The 5,579-nt window shown below is 51.3% G+C and overlaps 1 non-coding gene across 1 annotated transcript; it reads right to left on the bottom strand.

Annotated features, from left to right (window-relative positions):
- Positions 1 to 472: 472 nt before the first annotated feature.
- LOC140402571 (U2 spliceosomal RNA) lies at positions 473 to 672 on the bottom strand. Its single transcript, XR_011938172.1, has one exon. It is a non-coding gene; the product is annotated as a U2 spliceosomal RNA (small nuclear RNA).
- Positions 673 to 5,579: the final 4,907 nt, after the last annotated feature.

The following is a 5,579-nucleotide window of genomic DNA, read 5'->3' as shown; positions in this document are numbered from 1 at the left end:
CCAGTTTACTATCGAGCTGCTGGGGAACAGACACGCTTAATAAAGCCTCATCGACTTCACTATATTCGTCTCATGGAGTCTTTGTGCGCTACAGTGGGAAACCACCCCCAAGTGTTCTGCCTGCTGATTGGTTATGTCCTGTTCTCTGTGTTCATTAGCTGCCTGTCTGTATCTCATTATCTGCATATCATGACAGGGGCTTTTCACAGTAATTTCATTGCAGCACTTTTTGTTTTTTTTTACATTTAGAGTACCCAATTCATTTTTTCCAATTAAGGGGCAATTTAGCCTGGCCAATCCACCTACCCTGCGCATTTTTGGGTTGTGGGGGCGAAACCCACGCAGACACGGGGAGAATGTGCAAACTCCACACGGACAGTGACCCAGAGCCGGGATCGAACCTGGGACCTCGGCGCCGTGAGGCAGCAGTGCTAACCACTGCACCACCGTGCCGCCCATTTTTAAATGTTATTACTTTTTCTGAGTTACCAAGCCAGGGCTCAGAGTGTGGACAGGGGTGAACCCCTAATCCAGCTCCTCGCCTGCTCCAAAAACCAATTCAAATTCAAATTGAATCCAATTCAAGATCCCCACAAGAGAGACATACCAGAGCTGAGCCAAAAGGCAGAGCAGATACTACACTTGATCTGAGCCAAAAGGGCCAGAAACGATGCAGTGTTAAAGTAAGCCTACTTGTGACACTAATAAATATTAGTAGTAAACAGTGAGGTTTCATGATTTCCATTACTGAGATTAGTTTTCTATTCCAGATCTAGTAACTAGCTGCCATGTTAAGATTCAAACTCATGCCCTTAGTGCCTACGTCACTGACCCAGTGGCGTGATCACTATATCACCCTCTCAATACAAGGCCCATTGCATTTTTTCTTTGTGTATCGTCACACACACACTGTTTTCCCTCTGGGGAATAGTGGGGGAAGTGGGAGTATTCCCGAGCTGATTATCAGCCGTTTGAACCGTGTTATATTCAGTCCTTTTGTGGCCAGTAGGCCTGATGTTGGACCCAAACCCGGAGATTCGGGTCCAGAGGTGGGGGCACTTACCCACTGCACCACAAGACCTCCTCCTCACAGCCTGAAAGTGTCATATAAATGACAATGCTTTGAGGAAAAGTCTTTACTTTTCACAGGGGCTTTTCACAGTAACTTCATTGAAGCCGACTTGTGACAATAAGCGATTATCATTATTACTTACGGATATTAGTGAGTTGGACAGGCCCACCTCTTACTGCAAAGCCTGTCCGTCCTTGAACCTTCCATTCCTGGGCAAGGCTCAGCCCACTCGTTCCTCCTGTCTCATGGGTCAGTCTTCCCTGTGGGTTTCGGAACCCCGCAGCCAGGCCCGAATGGGCGTCAGAAGCCTGCAATGCGTGGGGAGGTTGCTGTCGCACATGGTTATTTTCCCCCCAAAGGTGGCCAACTCATGGACAAGAGGCCAGGCTTCAGGGATCTCAAAGCTGAAGGGCCATTAGAAGATCCCTGACTAGGAGCAGGATACCGTGACGGAGAAGTGAGGAAGATGATAAATGGAGATAGCCTCTCCCCACCCTCGTTACATTTGAAAGAAAGAAATGCCTTTGCAACAAGTGAAGGGAGGGGGAAGAGAGGAGCTTCCATCCCACTCAGGGTGGGCCTCTAAACCCCAGAGCGCCTGTCCAACCGTCCACTCCTTCCTGCCTAGCTCCCCGCCCTCTTCACCACCCCCACCCGCCCAAATCTGACCTACAGGCAGCAAAACCGCCCCTTACTGTGCACGCAGTAAGTGTAGGGATACCAACAGGAAAACCCCAGTACTAGGCCTCTCGACAGCAGGCCATAGTGAGTTGGATAGGGTGTACCCGGTCTTGAGGACGCGTGGCCCTGCCTCCTGACACCACACACACACGCCCCCTCACTCCCCAACCAATCCCACCTCCGGAATTGATCAGCACGGGCTGGAGGCGAGCGTCCAATACGTTGGCCAATGGCGCTAATTCTGTCGCTAACCATGGCTGTAGCTGAAAAACCCACTCTGCATTTTGCACGCAGGCCCCAGCTCATTTACAGGCCTCCCCTCTGGGGATCTACAGATCCCAGTTTGGGGTGGGTGGGACTAACTGATAGTGACCGGTCACCATGATGGGTCAACAGCTTCTTCACCGCTGTGAGGCGCGCTGCCTCGATCGAAGGCAAACTCAATGAACCTTTCCCCATCTGGTAATCCCTCTGTGCTGGGAACTGCTGCAAGATTCAAGCTGAAACGTAACGACGACAAATGTGGATTTGACGGCGCTGATTGGCACTTGGTGCTAACTTCACCATCGGCGAGGACAGTAAACCTAACCAAGTGAAGTTCTCAGCCATGGGCGCTGTAAGAGAGCTCTGATAAGTGCTCAATTACTTGGCTAGATTCTTGCCGAGCTTCTCAATGGAGGAGAAAATATTCAACAGAAGGCGGCAGGATTTAATGAGGGGTGTGAAGTGGGGGGGGAGCGATGAACAGTGAGCGGTTGGTTAGCTCAGTTGGCTGGGCGGCTGGTTCGTGATGTGGGGCGAAGCCAGCAGTGTGGGTTCAATTCTCGTGCCAGCTGAAGTTATTCATGAAGGCCTCGCGCCTGAGGTGTCCTTCAGATTAAAACACCAGCAGTCAGCTCTCTCTCGAAGGGGACAGCACTCTCGGGGACAATGGCGCCATTTTATTTTTCACAGGGAATGCTACTCCAATTCAGAACTTTTGAAAGTGTGGCCCTAGTTAGAGGACCAAGTGCACAGCAAGCTCCCATAAACAGCTGTGTGGCAAAAAGGCAGATGACCGGTCCTTCACTTTTTAGGATGCCGATTGAGGGGGTGAAGGTTGAGCAGGACTCTTTGAAAGAGCACCCTGGGATCCTTTTGCATCGATACATGCCTCGTCTGCGACACAGCATCTCTGACTGCACAGCACTCCCTCGGCACCGCGCTGAGAGGGACAGCCTCGATTTTGATGCTCAATTAGGCCTCGGAGGTGGGACTAGTAGTGGTGTCCACCCTGAGAATCCAGGAGCAGTTCCATGTCTCTGCTGCCCCCTATCTGCAATAATCACCAGCGGGTTTGGACTCGACGTTTAGGTCCTGGAAGGGTTTGGGGACTTGTTCGTGGAGGGAAGGTTTGCCAGCTTTAAGGAGCTGTCGGAGAAATTCCAACTCCCTGGTTCCAATCTGTTTAGATACTTGCAGTTTGGTGACTTTTCCCGCATGGCTTTTCCCTCTTTCCTCTTGACACCACCCTCCTCCCTGCTGAAGAGGATTTTGTCTTTGGTCGGGTCTGGTGGGGGGATTATTTTGTGCAGAAGCGGCCAGATCCTATCAGCGGAGTCGGCTCCGTTGGATGAGGTAAAGGTGGAATGGGAGGGTGAATTGGGTCCTATTCTGGATGAGGAGGTGTGGAGCGAGGCTCTTCACAGGGTCAGCTCCACCTCCTCTTGCGCTCGGCTTAGCCTGATCCAGTTCAAGGTGGTGCACAGGGCTCATCTGACCAGCGCGAGGAGGAATGGATTTTTCTCTGGGATGGGGGGCAGAAATGACGTTGTTCTCGGGGGGGTGGGGGGGGGGGGGGGGAAACCACACTCATATGTTCTGGTCTTGTCCCAAGTTAGTAAGTTTTTGGGTCTCTTTCTTCAACACTTTGTCACGGATACTTAATGTCGATCTGGAGCCATGTCCGCTGGCGGCCATTTTCAGGGTCTCGGACTCGCCGGCGCTGAGGTCGGGGGTGAAGGCGGATGCCCTCGAATTTGCCTCTTTAACAACCCGGAGACGAGTTCTGATTGGGTGGAGGTTTCCTACTCCGCCCAGTGCCTCGGCTTGGCCAGGTGACCTCATGTCGTTCTGACATTTGGGGAAGGTCAAGTTCACCATTAGGGGGCGGGAGAAGGGTTCTACCTAAGATGGCAGCCAATCACTTCCTTTTTTCAAGAGTTAGTCACCGTCAGTCGTGAAGGGGTTTGGTTTAATTTTGGGAGGGGTTATGATAATTGGGGTTCTTGATTGTTTATTGCGTTCTTTTTTGCATCATAACTGTTTTATATAATTTTGTGTATAATGAAAGGCTTGGACCCAGCACCTCACAACACAGAGACACGAGTCAAACCGCATCAGGAGAATTTAATGGAAGCATTAACGGAGGAGTAAGCTAATAGAATCGTGACATCCGAGAAAAGCAATTTCACGTTTCAGTCGATGGCTCTCCAAGATCAGAGGATGCACTCCTGCCAAAATATAGTGATTGGTGCTGGACTATTACCTCCTCAGGTCTCTCACTGACTAAGATAAGGCATACAGGGGCAGCACAGCGGTTAGCACTGCTGCCTCACAGCACCAAGGACCGGGGTTCCATTCTGACCTTGGGCGACTCTGTGGAGTTTGCATGTTCTCCCCGTGCCTTTCATTTTAATACATTTGGGGTACACAATAATTTTTTTTTCAAAATTAAGGGGCAATTTAGCGTGGCCAATCTACCTAACCTGCACATCTTTTTGGGTTGTGGGGGGTGAAACCCACGCAGACACGGGGAGAATGTGCAAACTCCACACAGACAGTGACCCGGGGCCGGGATCGAACCCGGGTCCTCAGCGGCGTCAGGCAGCAGTGCTAACCACTGCGCCACCGTGCCGCCCTCTCTCCCTGTGTCTGCATGGGTTTCCTCCGGGTGCTCCTACATTAGACTCCTATTTATTGACTACAGCTCTGCCTTCAACACCATAATCCCAGCCAACCTCATATCAAAGCTCCAAAACCCTGGACTTGGCTCCTCACTCTGCAACTGGATCCTCGATTTTCTGACCAACAGACCACAATCAGTAAGAATGAACAACAACACCTCCTCCACAAGAGTCCTCAACACCGGCGCCCCGCAATGCTGCGTACTTAGCCCCCTACTCTACTCCCTGTACACACATGACTGCGTGGCAAAACTTGGTTCCAACTCCATCTACAAGTTTGCTGACGATACGACCATAGTGGGCCGGATCTCGAATAACGACAAGTCCGAATACAGGAGGGAGATAGAGAACCTAGTGGAGTGGTGCAGCGACAACAATCTCTCCCTCAATGCCAGCAAAACTAAAGAGCTGGTCATTGACTTCAGGAAGCAAAGTACTGTACACACCCCTGTCAGCATCAACGGGTCCGAGGTGGAGACGGTTCGCAGTTTCAAATTCCTAGGGATGCACATCTCCAAAAATCTGTCCTGGTCCACCCACGTCGACGCTACCACCAAGAAAGCACAACAGCGCCTATACTTCCTCAGGAAACTAAGGAAATTCAGCATGTCCACATTAACCCTTATCAACTTTTACAGATGCACCATAGAAAGCATCCTATCGGGCTGCATCACAGCCTGGTATGGCAACTGCTCGGCCCAGGACGGCAAGAAACTTCAGAGAGTCGTGAACACCGCCCAGTCCATCACACGAACCTGCCACCCATCCATTGACTCCATCTACACCTTCCGCTGCCTGGGGAAAGCGGGCAGTATCATCAAAGACCCCTCCCACCCGGCTTACTCACTCTTCCAACCTCTTCCATCGGGCAGGAGATACAG

The sequence above is a fragment of the Scyliorhinus torazame genome, chromosome 25, assembly GCF_047496885.1.
Source record: "Scyliorhinus torazame isolate Kashiwa2021f chromosome 25, sScyTor2.1, whole genome shotgun sequence".
In the NCBI taxonomy this organism is placed as follows: domain Eukaryota; kingdom Metazoa; phylum Chordata; class Chondrichthyes; order Carcharhiniformes; family Scyliorhinidae; genus Scyliorhinus; species Scyliorhinus torazame.
This window is presented reverse-complemented; position numbering and strand designations above follow the sequence as displayed.